This window comes from Gossypium raimondii, chromosome 12 (assembly GCF_025698545.1).
Source record: "Gossypium raimondii isolate GPD5lz chromosome 12, ASM2569854v1, whole genome shotgun sequence".
NCBI classification, from domain to species: Eukaryota; Viridiplantae; Streptophyta; class Magnoliopsida; order Malvales; family Malvaceae; genus Gossypium; species Gossypium raimondii.
The window spans coordinates 24,347,828-24,366,144 of NC_068576.1; positions in this window are offsets into that span (position 1 = coordinate 24,347,828).

Genomic DNA, 18,317 nt, shown 5'->3' on the forward strand with positions numbered 1-18,317 from the left:
TTTTTTATTTCTTCTTGTTGGGTGAAATTAGGTCTGGAATTTGGGCATTCTTGGCCGATTCAAGTTATTGATGATTAGCACTCTTTCTTTACTTCCAAATTCGCTCAATTTCATTAATTTCTTTCTTTTCTTTTGTCGCCCAAATCCCTAATTTTCTATTAAAGATCTGATTGATTTAATTCGTTGTTGTTTAGTGATCTTGAACAGATTCGGCTTGTGGAGAATTGATCTTGGAGTTCGATTTTGTCTTCTTGAACTACGAAAACATCTATTCATTCGTTCTTTGTGTCTTTCTGTTCATTTAATTGAATTTGGGGATTTAATTCCAGATCTGATTAGTTTAATCTTGTTCTTTGTTTTAATTTCAGATCTGTTCGTTTAGAGCTTTCGTAGGAGTTTCTCGTGACTTGGCAACTCGATCTTGGTCCGCGCGCCACCCCGTATCATCAAGTCTAGGAATAGGATGACGATACTTAATTGTAATTTGATTCACAGCTCTACAATCTACGCACATCCTCCAAACCCATCTTTCTTCGGTACTAACAACACCGAAACAGCACATGGACTCAGACTTTCTCGAATATAACCCTTGTCCATCAATTCTGTAACTTGCCTTTGAAGCTCTTTCGTCTCTTCAGGGTTAGTACGATAAGCTGGTCGATTTGGAATGGTAGCACCTGGAATGAAATCAATCTGGTGCTCAATGCCACGAAGAGGTGGTAATCCCTTCGGTGTTTCTTTCGGAAACACATCCTCAAACTCTTGCAAAAGGGACACAATCGATGCAGGCAAATCAGCAGGGAACTCAACCAATGAACAATGATCTTTAAACATTAAAATAAACAAGGATTGGTGAGAGGAAAGACATTTCCTGATTTCTCGACTGCTTGCATATATGCTCATCTTTTCTTCTCCTTTGCAACTTCCTTACTCTTTTCAAGCTTGTTTGATCTTCAATTACTTGACTCGGTGTCAAAGGAGCCAAAGTAATCTTCTTACCTGCATGCATAAAAGAGTATCGATTTGTAAAACCATCATGCATTGCCCTCTTGTCATACTGCCAAGGGCGCCCCAAAAGAAGGTGAGTAGCATCCATCGACACAACATCACAAAGGACCTCGTCCTTGTAGTTTCCAATTGAAAACGGTACAACCACTTGTTTCGTCACTTTAAGTTCTCCACCGTCATTCAACCACTGCAACTTGTACGGATTCGGATGCTTTGTCGCCTTAAGACCTAATCACAACCATCATTGAACTAGCAACATTAGTACAACTACCGCTATCAATAATCACAACACATACCTTATCTTGAATCTTGCATCGTGTGTGAAAGATAGTCTCACGTTGTTGCTCGTCTTGCACCTGTTGCACATTTAAACTACGTTTGACAACCATGATCTCCATAACTTGACCAGATTCAACAACTTCTAGGTCATTCTCTTCATCTTCTTTAGTCGGGAGTTCATGTACATCTTCCTCAGAATCTGACTCGATCTCTCCATCTTCTCGCATCAACATAACCCTCCGATTAGGACACTGGCTAGCAACATGTCCTCTACCAAGGCACTTAAAGCACTGAATATCTCTTGATCGTTCTGGTGCCACCATTGGTTGTTTGCCACGTCCATTATCAGCAATGGGAGGCTTTGGTTTGCTCGATTCGCCTGGCTTTCGAATCTATAATGGCGATTGTGGTGCTCGAGTAGAAGCTTTTCTACGTTGTTGTCGCTCAATTTTGATCGCCATATGCACCATGTCATCCAACTCAACATAATGTTGCATTTCAACAATGTTTGCTATTTCAGAATTTAAACCTGCCAAAAACCGAGCCATAGTCGCCTCACGGTCCTCAACTATGTTTGCACGCATCATGGACATCTTCATGTCCTTGAAATAGTCCTCAACGCTCCTGTTGCCCTGTTTCAAGGTTTGTAATTTCTGAAATAAATCTCGATGATAGTGACAAGGAACAAATTGTCTCCACATGATACGCTTCATATCTTCCCATGTTCTCACTAGACGTTCACCTGTACGTCGTCGACTAATCAGTAATTGGTCCCACCATACCAGTGCATAGTCAACAAACTCCATAGCTGCTAGTCGAACTTTTTTCTGTTCTGAGTAGTTATAACACTCAAAAACGTGTTCAACCTTGCTTTCCCATGTCAGATAAGCATCTGGATCTGAACATCCCTGAAAAGAAGGTATGGCAACTTTAATGTTAGAAATATTATCGTTAACTGTGCGTCCTGGTCGTTGATTCACCCTTGGTGAATGTTCAATGTCACTTTCATCATTACGTTCATTATGGACAGATTGTGAACCACCCCCTTCAATCTTGTCCAAACGAGAGTGTATAGGCTCTAATGCATTTTCTAATAGACGTTGCAAGGTGCGAGTAATAGCTTGCATTTGCAAATCTGGTGGTTGATCTCCACCACGACTACGATCTTCTGATCCTGTCATCTAAAGCAACACACAAGAATATAGATAATGAGTTAAGTAAAACAAAAGTAAAAGTCCTCACAGCACACTCTTAAAACCTCTCGCCACTCCAAAGAACTGTGCACTCTAAAATAGCACTCAGCGCTCGTGTTTCACTCGGGAGAATGCGTGAATGACTCTTTTTGTCTCCCCTTCTGTTCTCACAACGCTCAATGCCTTTTTCCCTCACAATTTCTCGTGTTTTTAGTTCTTTAAAGGACTAATCCAACATTTCGTAACTCGTTATAATTGTGTTGGCTATAAGGAAAAACACGGTTAGAGAGAGAAAAAATAAATAAACAAAGGGAAAGGATAAGAAAAGAGTAAAAGGATAAGAAAATAAAATAAACAAAGGAAAAGGATGGAATTTAAATAATTTAGTTTCTTCGCAAAGAAGTGCTTTACAACGTTCCTAGCAATCAAAAAATAAGAATAGTTCGTTTGGTTGATATCCAAGCACTTCGCAATTACAGAGTACAAAACTAAACATTATTCAACATTTCAACATAACAAAACACACTTTTTTTTTCTTTCCCAAGCTTGATAAATTTCAATTCCTCCTTTATTTTTTATTTTTTTATTTTGAATCTGATTTTCTTTCTCTTTTGTTGTTGTTTTTTGAATTTTCGAAGTCGATATATATATTTTTGTTTTGAATTTTGAATTTTCTTGTTGGAGAAGAAAAGTACAACAATTCCAACCCTATGCTCTGATACCAGATGATACGATGTAGTCTAACGAAACAGACTATCTTCGTATGTTACGGATCTAAGAATGTTGTAAGCACGTTCCTGTAATAAGAAAATAGCAAGGAATTAAAGAAATAATCATGGTAAAATATGGGTAAAACAAAAGAACGAAAATGGAAGGAAAATGAAGTTGTTGGCGTTTAAAACAAAAAGAAATTCAATCGGTGAAGTCGAATGCTTCATGAAACGGCCAAGGCAGCAACTTGAGTGTTCAACAATGGCAAAAGTAATCGTTGGAATAGAATAACGTTAAACTCGAAAGAACTTGCACAATCTACTGAGCAAACCCAATCGAATCTGTTCAACGTCAAAAGGACTTGGACCTCTAGATAGCGATCTAGGAACCCAAGTATCAAGAAAATTTGACACAACAAACTAAGTCCGAAATGCCAAGGAAAGTTCAATGAAGAACCAAATTGAGAGAAATTCTCAAACGTAATTGTTTTCATAAATCATCTAACCTAAATACATCATTTTAATATGTATTTATAAGTACAAAAGAGGGGTGTTGAATGGAAATTCGTGGCTGTAATCAAAAGGTTTTAAAATAAGAAGTTATAACTCCTTTTGGTGTCATTTTAATAGCAGCCATACATTTAAATTTCAAACGACAACCTCCCTTGTTCTTATCCTTGTATATTCGGCTACACATGCACACACACACTCTTGTGCACAAGCGGTCATGTGCTCCTCACATGTTTGGATGCCACATGGGCTGCCACAATTGCATAGGACACTCGCCCTTACATAGGACACGTTTCACCGCTTCGGACTCACACCGGAGTTGAGCCGGTGGAGCCGAGTTTGAGCTAGCTAGAAATGTAATTGAAATGAAATGAGTGGAAGCAATCTTTCGTAACTATTTCGAAATGAGATAAGTCTGCATGCACATATTTGAGCTTCAACCGAGCTAGAAATGAGGTCTTAAGTCATTGTCTATTATTGTTTGAGCTTCAACCGAGCTAGAAATGAGATCTTAAGTCATTGTCCATTACGCTTCCTTATGGTAAACAAAACAAACATGTATTAAAGTAATGCAAACTTATTGAAAACTTATTAACAAGTCAGTAAACATAATGCAAACACATTTATATACTCAATGGAACTAATGCAAATGTTACACTTCAGTATGTAACACATTATAGAGCTTAGTTTCTACACTAATATAAGCTGTAAACACTTGCAATTGAAACACAAACAACATCAAATCAATACCAAAACATACTTAAATACACACATAATACATAGTAGAACCTAAATACATCACATATCAGCATGCAACATGTTATAAAGCCTATGTTCTAAGGCATGAACATGATCGAATAAATCTGGAATCGTAGCACAAGTAAGGAACAAGGCTTCCCTGAATTTCTTTGCCTTAGATCGAGTAATAGGTCCTAATGGTAAGACCTCCGGATCAGTTTGCTTTGTTGGTGTGAGCGTGCGCACATCAACTGGACAATAAGAACAACAATAAATTCGTCACTTTTAAAGAACTTAAGACACATTTAATACTACTCTTTAATCCGGCTGAAACTAATAAAAAACATCAATAAATTCAGCATATTAAATAGATGTAATTTCACCCAAAAAGAGTATGGAAGAACCCTAGAAATTGGGGATTTTTGGGTTGATTCCTTAAGATAGAAAAAGGCTGAAAACACAATAAGAACAGAAAACAAATTAGATAAAGATTCAGCACAAGCAGAAATAAAGAAAGAATTGACAGCAAGAAATTAAAAGATAAGTCCTAAGAAGCCTTGAAATCCCAAAAGATCTCACAACTCCCTTTAAACGACTCTAATCTCCCCTCCAAAGAATATCAATGGAAAGAAAAAGGCTGAAGATGGCTCCTACAATCAAAAGATTGTTAAAACAACTTCTAAAGAAAACTCAAGAGAGAATTCTTGGAGAAAAACTCAAAGAGAATTCTGCACTTAAACAAATCTGATATTTTTGATATAATTGAGAAGTTGTTTACAATGTGGCTAGCCATGCCTTTAAATAGGCCTTATAACTAGTCCTAATCTAATTAGAAAACTAAAATAAAAAAACTCCTAATTATTTTAATATGAAAATTCAGCCAAGGGTCTTTATTTGGGACTCTGGGACTGAATATTTACATAAAAATTAAACTAAGTAAAAATAAATAAATAAATAAAAATAAAAATAAAACTTTACAACTTGGGCCACTATGACAATTTGGCCTGATTTTCAACTAAGTATGGGTGGATTTCTTGATTGGGCTTGGAATCTTCTTATTGGGCCTTGCCTTCAAGAATTTGGGCTTGTGATCCATCTCCTACTGAAATTGAATCGTTGATGCTCGTAACGGAGATCCAATGCGCTTTGGCTGTAAGATTTGGTTTCTTGGACCAAGATTCCCAATATTTGAAATCTTGATTTTCCCGTTCTTTCATGTACGCATCTAAGGCCTTGCTAACAAACTCCTAAATGGTCCCATTTAGTTTGGAACGCATTTGTCGGGCCTTTGATCTCGTATCATTCCCCCATTCCTCAAAAAGATTCAACCTCGAATCTGAAAAATCAAATGGGGACAAGTCACCACATTAAAAGTGGAACTTACATTGTACTCACCTGTAGATCAATTTTATAGGCATTATCACGATCCTCTCGAGTACTTGAAAGGCCCATCGCCCTTGGGTCCAACTTGGTCTTTCTTTTTGCAGAAATCGTTCTTTCCTCATATGGACCCAAACCCAATCTCCGGTTCTAGGACAACCTGCTTATGCCTTTGTTTGCTTTGTTGGTGTTGGCATCATTTGTTTTGGCTATTCGTTGCCTAGCCTTCTCATGTAAGGATTTCACCAACTCACTTTCTGTTCACCATCTAAATTAACAATGTGTTTAAGTGGTAATGGCGCAAGATCAAGTAATTGTTAGTGGGTTAAAACCATAAACAAGTTCAAATGGAGAATAACCAGTTGTAGAATGAAAAGATCTATTATATGCAAATTCAACAAACGGTAGGCATTCTTCCCAATTTCTAATGTTCTTTCCCACAACAGATCGTAATAAAGTCCCTAAGATCCGATTAACTACTTCGGTTTGGCCATCAGTTTGGGGGTGACATGTAGTGGAATAAAGTAATTTAGTACCAAGCTTACCCCACAATACCTTCCAAAAGTGGCTAAGGAATTTGACATCTCTGTCAGAAACAATTGTTTTAGGGATGCCATGAAGTCTTACCACCTCTTTAAAGAATAAGTCTGCCACATGTGTAGCATCATCTGTTTTGTGACAAGAAATAAAATGTGCCATCTTTGAAAACCTGTCAACAACAACAAATATACTATCTCTTCCTTTCTTATTTCGAGGCAAACCTAGAATAAAATCCATGGATAAATCTACCCAAGGTGAAGTAGGAATCGGTAAAGGAGTGTAAAGGCCATGAGGCATTACCTTAGATTTTGCTTGTTTGCATGTAATGCACTTGGAACATACCTTTTCGACATCCTTTTCCATATGTGGCCAATGGAAGTGTTCTTGCAAGATGTCTAGTGTTTTGGCCACTCCAAAATGTCCCATCAAACCCCCACTATGGGCCTCATGAATCAATAAGTCTCTCATGGAACACTTTGGTATGCATAACCTGTTTATACGAAAAAGAAAGCCATCTACAAGATAAATTTTTTCAAAAGTAGTATGTCCACAACTCCTATAGATATGGCTGAAATCAGCATCATCATCATATAGCTCCTTAATATGTTCAAACCCTAAGACTTTAGCATTCAATGTAGTTATTAAAGTATATCTTCTAGACAAAGCATCTGCAACTACATTATCTTTACCTGTTTTATATTGTATCACATAAGGGAATGTTTCAATGAATTCTACCCATCGGGCATGTCTTTTATTTAACTTACCTTGTCCCTTTAACCATTTAAGGGATTCATGATCTGTGTGTATGACAAACTCATTAGGCAGCAAATAATGTTGCCATACTTGAAGTGCACGAACCAATGCCAAGAGTTCTTTGTCATAAGTTGAATAGTTTAACTGTGCACCATTCAATTTCTCACTAAAATAAGCAATAGGTTGCTTATCTTGCATTAAAACGGTGCCGATTCCAATTCCTGAAGCATCACACTCAAGTTCAAAAGTTTTAGCAAAATCAGGTAATTTAAGCAAAGGAGCAGAACATAACTTAGCTTTTAGAGTTTGAAAGGCCTTTTCTTGGGTTTCACCCCACTGATTTCTTTATAACCTCTGTCAATGGGGCAGCAATAGTAGAGAAATCTTTCACAAATCGTCTATAAAAACTAGCTAAACCATGGAAAGATCTCACCTCGCCATCGATTTAGAGTCGGCCACTCCTTAATTGCCTTGACTTTGTCCTCGTCGACATGAATACCTTGAACACTAACTATGAAACATAAGAATATTAGTTTATCACAACAGAATGTGCATTTATCAAGGTTGGCAAATAATTTTTCAGCTCGCAGAATATCCAAAACGGTTCGAACATGGAAAACATGATCATCTAAAGTCTTGGAATAAATTAAGATATCATCAAAGTAAACTACTACAAATTTACCCAAGTATAGCCTTAAAACATGATTCATCAATCTCATAAATGTACTAGGTGCATTAGTAAGGCCGAAAGGCATAACTAACCATTCATACAATCCAAATTTTGTTTTAAAGGCTGTTTTCCATTCATCCCCTTCCCTCATTCGAATTTGATGATAACCGCTTTTTAAATCAATTTTTGTAAATATTATTGAACCATGTAATTCATCAAGCATATCATCAAGTCTAGGAATTGGATGTCGATATTTTACCGTTATCTTGTTGATTGGGCGACAATCAACACACATATGAAACATACCATCTTTCTTTGGTACCAATAAGACAGGAACAGCACAAGGGCTTAGGCTTTCACGAATGTACCTTTTATCTAGTAACTCCTCAACTTGTCTTTGCAATTCCTTTGTCTCCTAAGGATTTCATCTATAGGCTGGTTGATTTGGAATCGAAGCTCCGGGTACTAAGTCAATTTGATGTTCAATCCCTCGTAAAGGTGGTAAACCTTTAGGGGCCTCACTAAAAACATCCTCATAATCCTGCAAAAGAAACTGAAACACACTAGGCAAATTTTCATTAACTTTAGATAAAGATAAATAATTTTGCCTAAACCTCACAAGGATACAAGGCTGTTTGTTGAGTAGGGCTCTCCGCACATCTTTTTTTGTTGCTAAAAGATTTTTTTCGCTTATTTTACCTCTTGAGGATTAACTCACCTTTGGGCTTTTTAAATTGTGACTTTTTTCACTATTAGCATCTTTTCTCTCTGTCTTTTGTACTTGCCCTTTCTCCCTTACCCCCTCACAAAATTTCATCATCCTCTGTTGATCTTTGTATACATCAGTGGGATTTAAAGGAACAAAAGTGAATTTCTTACCTTTAAATACAAGGGAGTATCGATTAAGTTTACCTTGGTGTGTAACATCACGATCAAATTGCCAAGGTCGTCCAAGGAGCAAGTGTGCCGCATGCATTAGGACCACATCACACCAAACTTCATCTTCGTAATTGCCGAGCTTAAAAGTGATACGACCCGCCCCCGAGAACGGCCATTGTTTCAGCCTACAAGCGAGGCTCATCGTTTTTACAAGCTGGACGTAGCTCAATTTTGTTTTTGTGGAGCTTTATTTAGCTCATTTCCAGCTCTTTCAAGCTCAATGAGCTTGAACCAGCTCAATTTCAGCTCAATATCATTAAGACCTTTATTATAGTAGCTGAAATAATTATTTGCGTCATTTAATTAGTTTATTACAGCTCAATTAATTTTCATTATTTACTTGGTTTAAAATCTGGACAAATTTAATTATGCATGTTAATTGAGTTATTATTACATGTTATTAATTTTTGTCTTAATTTATACAGCTTATAAATATGTTTTTTATGCATGTTTTTAATGTGTCAACTTTATTACTTGTTTTAGTTATGTCCTAAGGCTGCCGAATTTAATGTGCAGCATTTTAGTGTTAATTTAATGTGTCTAAACATGTATTTGATTGATTTGATGAATGTTGCTGCAGGTACATTATCCATGAACGTCCTTGGTGCATGAAAGGTATTAAAAGGAGGTACATGAAGGGGACGGCACATGCTGATGCGAACGAGATCCATGAGCTACCTAGTGATAATGGCTCTTCTCTCGAACTGCCCAAAGGACCCATTACTCGAGCTAGGGCCAGGAAGTTCAAGGATGCAATTTCAACCTTGGTGGATCGAGTTTGGGGTGAATCCGTAGCTGGTTTACTTGAAAGCTCATGGGCTAGCAATATGAGCAAACCATGCATCCTACTTCAAGTTCATTCAGCTCAACCATAGTTCATTGAGCTCATCTTTAGCTCATTCAGCTCGCCTTCATTTTTTCTCCTAGCTCAACTTAAGCTTATTTGCGTTTAAATATTTATTTTGCTGGAATAATTCTTTAAGTTGTTAGTTAAATTAGTTAAGCTAATTAATTAAGTTAAATACTGGTCAAATAATTAATAAGTGTTATTAAATATGTCCTACCTAGTTTGGTGTCTTGAATATGTCCTAAACTCATACAAATCTTTGATTAGTTCACCGAATTTTATTAGCAGATTCTTACATTCATTTGCTGCCCATTTTAATGTGTTTAAAACATAATTAATTTGCTGATTTAAATTGGTGCAGGAATTCTTCTTGGACGGCATGGGTGCATGCACCTTAGGTTCATTGCATTTGGCCGATACATGCATGGTACCCCAAAGGAATGTTCAGTCGAATTTGCCAACTCCAAACATCTACATGCAGCCCATTTTAAGTGTTCACATGAGGGACTATTCAGCTGATGGTGTTCACACATATTTGACTCTCCAAAACCGACTTTTCACACTTGCGTGGCTGTTCAACAACTCTCTTTAATGTAGCTATCTTTTCAGCCAACAAGTGCCAAATTAATGAGTTATTTAAGGGCATGGCGAACCTAGTCATGGCTAATTAATTGACGGTGCATTCATCTCTACAAGGTTCATTTCCTTAATGTTTAAGTGCCTCTTGAGATCTCATTTAGCGAACCTTACTAGTGAATTAATTCGAATGTTCATGAATTTTCCTTAGCTATTAAGTGTGTCTATTCGGCTAGCCTAGGGATTACTATAAATATTTGTTTGATAATTTGTCAAAGGACTTTTGCCATTTTGAATATTGAATTAAGTATTTTGTGAGGAATTCTTCTCTCAATTTCGTCCAAAGACTTAGTTGGCTTATCTACTAGTTAGTGGCGCCAACCTTTGTCCTTTGCAACCCTAACTTATCACTTTTAACCAAGTGTATGCTCGACTATACCGAGGTTCCTATCTTCGTTAGATAGTGGGTCGAGGTCCTATTTACATCATTCTTAATCCACCTTAAAGACATATAAGAATCGGGTCAACTTAAACCCTTAAAGTTGGTTCACTCTTGTTTTTAAGCTTTCCTTCCATTCTACCTTAAAACGAAACTCCAAACCTTTTAATAAACATTTTCTTTCATTTTTAGCCGAAGTACCTTATATACCATTGCCATTTTAACGTTGATTGAACCATTAACATCTTTGTTGGACAAACATAACCTTTTGAATCAAGTCAAACGAAACTTCATCGTAAGAACGATCGGGCAACAAAAACGGCTCGGAATCATCCACGAGGCCAGGGCGTATCACATGCATGAATGGGAAAATGAAGTTTGCTGCTGTTTGAAGTTTCCTAGGTGACCATTCAGCTGAATTTATTGCTTACACATTGCTGGATACATAATGGTTGTTCGGTTCAAGGTGTTCATATTCAAGGACTCTTCAAAACTTGGTTTTCACACTCAAAGTGACTATTCGGCATCTCCTTAATTGCTGGTAATTTTTCAGCAATGGTTGTCAATTAAATGAGCTCCTTTAAGCACATCAACCGAATGTAGCTGCTGCCATTTATTCACTCAAGTTCCAAGTTCAATTATCCATCTAGAAGGTGACTATTGGAGCTCCAAGTTCAGCCGAATCTAGCTAGTCCATTTAAGTGATTCATTTGCTTAATTTTTAAGTAATGTAAGTGACCATTCGGCTAGCTTAGGTGATTATTATAAATAGTTGAATTTTCACTTTGTAAAGGACTTTTTTGAACCTTTAACGAATTGCTGTCAAAATTTAGAGAGGATTCTTCTCTTAAATTTTGTCCAAAAACTTCGTTGACTTATCTAAGTAGTTAGTGGCGCCAACCGCTTTTGTTCAATCGAACTTATCACGCTTACGTGTATGCTCAACCCAAATTATACCAAGGTTCCTATCTCGATCTAGATAGTGGGTCGACGTTCCGTCTTAGTTTTCAAAATCAACTTTAGAACCTATAAGTCTCGGGTCAACCCTTAACAAAGAGTTGGTTCATTCTTGTTCTCAAGTTACCGTTTAAAAAAATTCAAACACCAAGTTTATCTATTCTTTCAAAGCCAAACCTTATACATTTAACTAACCTTCTTTCATAAACCTATCCATTGACACCCATAAGCCCTATTTAGCCTAAATCTGACTTCAATTCAAACTCAAACGATTCTTCCCTATTTTAACTATCGGGCAACAATACGACTCGAATTCATCAACGAGGTCGGGTCGCATCAAAAAGTGACCAAGGACTGTTTTGTAACTTTTACTTCAGAACATTCATTAAGCCATTGAAGGTGATATGGCTTAGGGTGTTTGGTACAAGGCAACTTTAAAGAATCCACCAAATAGCTACTCACTACATTCGAGCAACTCCCACTATCAATAATGAGTGAACATAAGTTACCTTTAATAAAACACCGAGAATGGAAAATATTGGTCCTTTGGCTATCATCATCTTTTATCTGAATGTTAAGGGTTCGACGAACTACAAAGCAATGGAAATCAGCAAAGTCCCCTTCCTTTGGTGGTTCGACCAACTCGTCGCCATTATCACTGTCATCCACAAGTTCTGGCATATCTGGATCTGTATTATCAGAGTCGGAAGTGTACTCACCGTTATCTTTTAGAAGAAGTAATCTCGTGTTAGGGCATTCTCTACTATAATGACCACGCCCTTTGCACTTAAAGCATTCAATCTCACGAGTCCTCTTCGCACTCGAATCACCTAAATTGGGCTGCTTAGAAGGTGTTTGCATTTTAGCAGGAGCCCCTTTTTTCCAATTTGATTGCTTACTTCCATTACTCAAAGAAGACTTGTTAGTAACAAAAGGGGATTTCGAACTCTTAAAATCAGAATTGGAGTTGTTACCTCAGTAATATTGTGAAGTCGAGAAGGAACCAAACCTTTGTTCCTTTAGTTGTTGCTCGATCTCAATGGCTTTATGAACTGCTTTTTCCAAATCAATGTAAGTTTGTAGCCTCAATGTATTAGCTATCGGCCTGTTCAAACCATCAATAAATCGAACCATAGTTGTTTCCTCATCCTCCTCCACATTAGCTCTCTGAATGAGCATCTCCATCTCCTTAAAATATTCATCCACTGTCCTACTACCTTGAATAAGTCTTCTAAGCTTTGTTTTAATCTCCCTATAGTAGTGAGGTGGAACAAACCTTTTTCGCATAATTTGTTTCAACTCCTCCCATGTCGAAATCTCACCTTCATAATTTCGATGACGATTTACCCCAAGTTGAGTCCACCAACTTAATGCATAATCTGAAAATTCTAGCGTTGCTAACGCAACTTTCTCATCATCCGGACATTTATAATACCTAAACATTAGTTCAATCTTAGATTCCCATTCACAATAAGCTTTTGGATCATTCTTACCACGAAATTGGGGAATTGTGAACTTCAGTTTTGCCAAGGAGGGTTGCCCACGATCATGAAAATCAGCATCAGTTCTAGGGACACGTCGAGGACCGCGTCTATGAGTAGGAGGTGGGTTATCCTTATCTTCTGTAATTGGATCCCGATAATGAGGATCTTGATTCAATCTCACCTCATTGAAAGCGGTACTCAAGGTGCGAAGTGTGGCAGCGTGTTCATCTAATTGTTGTTGGAGTTTTTGAAACATGTCATAGACATCATTATGGTCAATATCACCTTTAGACATTTTCCAAAAAACCTGCAAAAATAAACACTCAACACTCAAAAATAAAAGTTAGCAAACCTCACCATTAATCACTCAAAAAGAAAATTCAAATTCTCAATGAGGTAGAATTCAGTCTTGTGAGTCCTTTAGGAGAGTTTATATCAACCAATTAGAGAGTGGATGAACCGATCTACCAAAGAATCGTAATGTGCACTAGGATGCCAAAAACTGACGAGACACCAATTGATTCGTGTTCCACCGAGGAAGAATTGGGCACACGTTTTGATGTGCGCACGCTCACACCAACAAAGCAAACTGATCTGGAGGTCTTACCATTAGGACCTATTACTCGATCTAAGGCAAAGAAATTCAGGGAAGCCTTGTTCCTTACTTGTGCTATGATTCCAGATTTATTCGATCATGTTCATGCCTTAGAACATAGGCTTTATAACATGTTGCATGCTGATATGTGACATATTTAGGTTCTACTATGTATTATGTGTGTATTTAAGTATGTTTTGGTATTGATTTGATGTTGTTTGTGTTTTAATTGCAAGTGTTTACAGCTTATATTAGTGTAGAAACTAAGCTCTATAATGTGTTACATACTGAAGTGTAACATTTGCATTAGTTCCATTGAGTATATAAATGTGTTTGCATTATGTTTACAGCTTGTTAATAAGTTTTCAATAAGTTTGCATTACTTTAATGCATGTTTGTTTTGTTTACCATAAGGAAACGTAATGGACAGCAGCTTAAGATCTCATTTCTAGCTCGGTTGAAGCTCAAACAATAATAGACAGCAGCTTAAGACCTCATTTCTAGCTCGGTTGAAGCTCAAATATGTGCATGCAGCTCATCTGAGCTCGAAATAGTTCTGAAAGATTGTTTCCAGCTCATTTCAGCTCAGTACATTTCTAGCTAGCTCAAAACTTAGCTCCACCAGCTCAACTCCAGCTGACGAGTCCAGAAGTAGCTGAAACATGTCCTATGTAAGGGCAAGTGTCCTATGCATTTGTGGCAGCCCATGTGGCGTCCAAACATGTGAGGAGCACATGACCGCTTGTGCACAAGAGTGTGTGTGTGCATGTGTAGCCGAATATACAAGGATAAGAACAAGGGAGGTTGTCGTTTGAAATTTAAATGTATGGATGCTATTAAAATGATGCCAAAAGGAGTTATAACTTCTTATTTTAAACCCTTTTGATTACAGCCACGAATTTCCATTCAACACCCCTCTTTTGTACTTATAAATACATATTAAAATGATGTATTCAGGTTAGATGATTTATGAAAACAATTACGTTTGAGAATTTCTCTCAATTTTGGTTCTTCATTGAACTTTCCTTGGCATTTCAGACTTAGTTTGTTGTGTCAAATTTTCTTGATACTTCGGGTTCCTAGATCGCTATCTAGAGGGTCCAAGTCCTTTTGACGTTGAACAGATTCGATTCGGGTTTGCTCAGTAGATTGTGCAAGTTCTTTCGAGTTTAACGTTATTCTATTCCAACGATTACTTTTGCCATTGTTGAACACTCAAGTTGCTGCCTTGGCCGTTTCATGAAGCGTTCGACTTCACCGATTGAATTTCTTTTTGTTTTAAACGCCAACAATATCATTTTCCTTCCATTTTCGTTCTTTTTTTTACCCATATTTTACCATGATTATTTCTTTAATTCCTTGCTGTTTTCTTATTGCAGGAACGTGCTTACAACATTCCTAGATCCGTAACATACGAAGATAGTCTGTTTCGTTAGGCTACATCGTATCATCTGGTATCAGAGCATAGGGTTGGAATTGTTGTACTTTTCTTCTCCAACAAGAAAATTCAAAATTCAAAACAAAAAATATATATATCAATTTCAAAAATTCAAAAAAAAACAACAAAAAGAGAAAGAAAAATCAGATTCAAAAATAAAAAAAATGAGGAATTGAAATTTATCAAGTTTGGGAAAGAAAAAAAAAGTGTGTTTTGTTATGTGGAAATGTTGAATAATGTTTAGTTTTGTACTCTGTAATTGCGAAGTGTTTGGATATCAACCGAAACAAACTATTCTTATTTGTTCGGTGCTAGGAACGTTGTAAAGCACTTCTTTGCAGTAAGAAACTAAATTATTTAAATTCCATCATTTTTCCTTTGTTTATTTTATTTTCTTATCCTTTTACTCTTTTCTTATCCTTTCCCTTTGTTTATTTATTTTTTTCTCTCTAACCGTGTGTTTTTCTTATAGCCAACACAATTATAACAGGTTCTAAAATGTTGGATTAGTCCTTTAAAGAACTAAAACACGAGAAATTGTGAGGGAAAAAGGCATTGAGCGTTGTGAGAATGAAGGGAGACAAAAGAGTCATTCACGCATTCTCTGAGTGAAACACGAGTGCCGAGTGCTATTTTAGAGTGCATGTTCTTTGGAGTGAAAACCGAGAGGTTTTGAGAGTGTCTTTGTGAGGACTTTTACTTTTGTTTTACTTAACTCATTATCTCGTATTCTTGTGTGTTGCTTTAGATGACAAGATCGAAGATCGTAGTCGTGGTGGAGATCAACCACCGATTTGCAAATGCAAGCTATTACTCGCACCTTGCAACGCCTATTAGAAAATGCATTAGAGCCTATACACTCTCGTTTGGACAAGATTGAAGGGGGTGGTTCACAATCTGTCCATAATGAACATAATGATGAAAATGACATTGAACATTCACCAAGGGTGAATCAACGACCAGGACGCACAATTGACGATAATATTTCTAACGTTAAAGTTGCCATACCTTCTTTTCAGGGACGTTCAGATCCAGATGCTTATCTGACATGGGAAAGCAAGGTTGAACACGTTTTTGAGTGTTATAACTACTTAGAACAGAAAAAAGTTCGACTAGCAGCTATGGAGTTTGTTGACTATGCACTGGTATGGTGGGACCAATTACTGATTAATCGACGACGTACAGGCGAAGGTCTAGTGAGAACATGGGAAGATATGAAGCATATCATGCGGACACGATTTGTTCCTTCTCACTATCATCGAGATTTATTTCAGAAATTACAAACCTTGAAATAGGGCAACAGGAGCGTTGAGGACTATTTCAAGGAGATGGAGATGTCCATGATGCGTGCAAACATAGTTGAGGACCGTGAGGTGACTATGGCTCGGTTTTTGGCAGGTTTAAATTCTGAAATAGCAAACATTGTTGAAATGCAACATTATGTTGAGTTGGATGACATGGTGCATATGGCGATCAAAATTGAGCGACAACAACGTAGAAAAGCTTCTACTCGAGGTAATACTCCATTTAAATCTTTTTCGAATCCTTTATACACCCCTAACAATGCCAGGAAACAAGCACCACAACCGCCATTACGAATTCGAGAGCCAGGCGAATCCAGCAAACCAAAGCCTCCCATTGTTGATAATGGACGTGGCAAACAACCAATGGTGGCACCAGAACGATCAAGAGATATTCAGTGCTTTAAGTGCCTTGGTAGAGGACATGTTGCTAGCCAGTGTCCTAATCGGAGGGTTATGTTGATGCGAGAAGATGGAGAGATCAAGTCAGATTCTGAGGAAGATGTACATGAACTCTCGACTAAAGAAGATGAAGAGAATAACCTAGAAGTTGCTGAATCTGGTCAAGTTATGGAGATCATGGTTGTTAAACGTAGTTTGAATGTGCAACAGGTGCAAGACGAGCAACAATGTGAGACTATCTTTCACACACGATGCAAGATTCAAGATAAGGTATGTGTTGTGATTATTGATAGCGGTAGTTGTACTAATGTTGCTAGTTCAGTGATGGTTGACAGATTAGGTCTTAAGACGACAAAGCATCCGAATCCGTACAAGTTGCAATGGTTGAATGACGGTGGAGAACTTAAAGTGACGAAACAAGTGGTTGTACCATTTTCAATTGGAAACTACAACGACGAGGTCCTTTGTGATGTTGTGTCGATGGATGCTACTCACCTTCTTTTGGGGCGCCCTTGGCAGTATGACAAGAGGGCAATGCATGATGGTTTTACAAATCAATACTCTTTTATGCATGTACGTAAGAAGATTACTTTGGCTCCTTTGACACCGAGTCAAGTAATTGAAGATCAAACAAGCTTGAAAAAGAGTAAGGAAGTTGCAAAGGAGAAGAAAAAGATGAGCGTATATGCAAGCAGTCGAGAAATCAGGAAATGTCTTTCCTCTCACCAATTCTTATTTATTTTAATGTTTAAAGATCATTGTTTATGATACGAGTCATAAAGGCCCAATCCAAGTTCAAGAACGTGATGGGCTCAAATTGCCACAAGGCCCAATAACAAGATCAAAGGCCCGACAAATGCGGTCCAAACTAAATGGGACCATTCAAGAGCTTGTTAGCAAGGCCTTAGATGCATACACGAGAGAACAAGAAAATCAAGATTCACTTTCTTGTTTTCAAGAAAATCAAGAAACCGAATCTTGGCCCAATTTTGCTGTTCGAAGAGATTTCAAGAATCAAGAAAATCAAGATTTCAAATCTTGGAAATCTTGGTCCAAGAAACCAAATCTTGCAGCCAAAACGCATTGGATCTCCATTACGAGCGTCAACGACCCAATTTTGGTAGGAGATGGATCACGAGCCCAAATTCTTGAAGGCGAGGCCCAATAACCAAAATTTAGCCCAATCAAGAAATTTCTTCATACTTAGTTGAAAAATCAGGCCAAAATGTTAAAGGGCCCAATTTGTAAACATCTTACTTGTTTAATTTAATTTTTTTAATCTTTAGGAGCATTACATGTAAAATTCGCCCCAAAACAACCCATATAAGTGCATGGCCGAATTTACCTTATTATTTTATTAATTAGGTTTAATTTTTATTGGTTACTTGTGAGATTAGGATTTGTTGGAGGCCTATATAAGCATTGGCCAGCCACCCTTTGTAAAAATCATCTTATTATTATTTTTCTATCAAATTTCAGATTTGTTGAGTGCAGAATTTTCTTTGGGGTTTTCTCCAAGAATTCTCTCTTGAGTTTTCTTTAGAAGTTGTTTTAACAA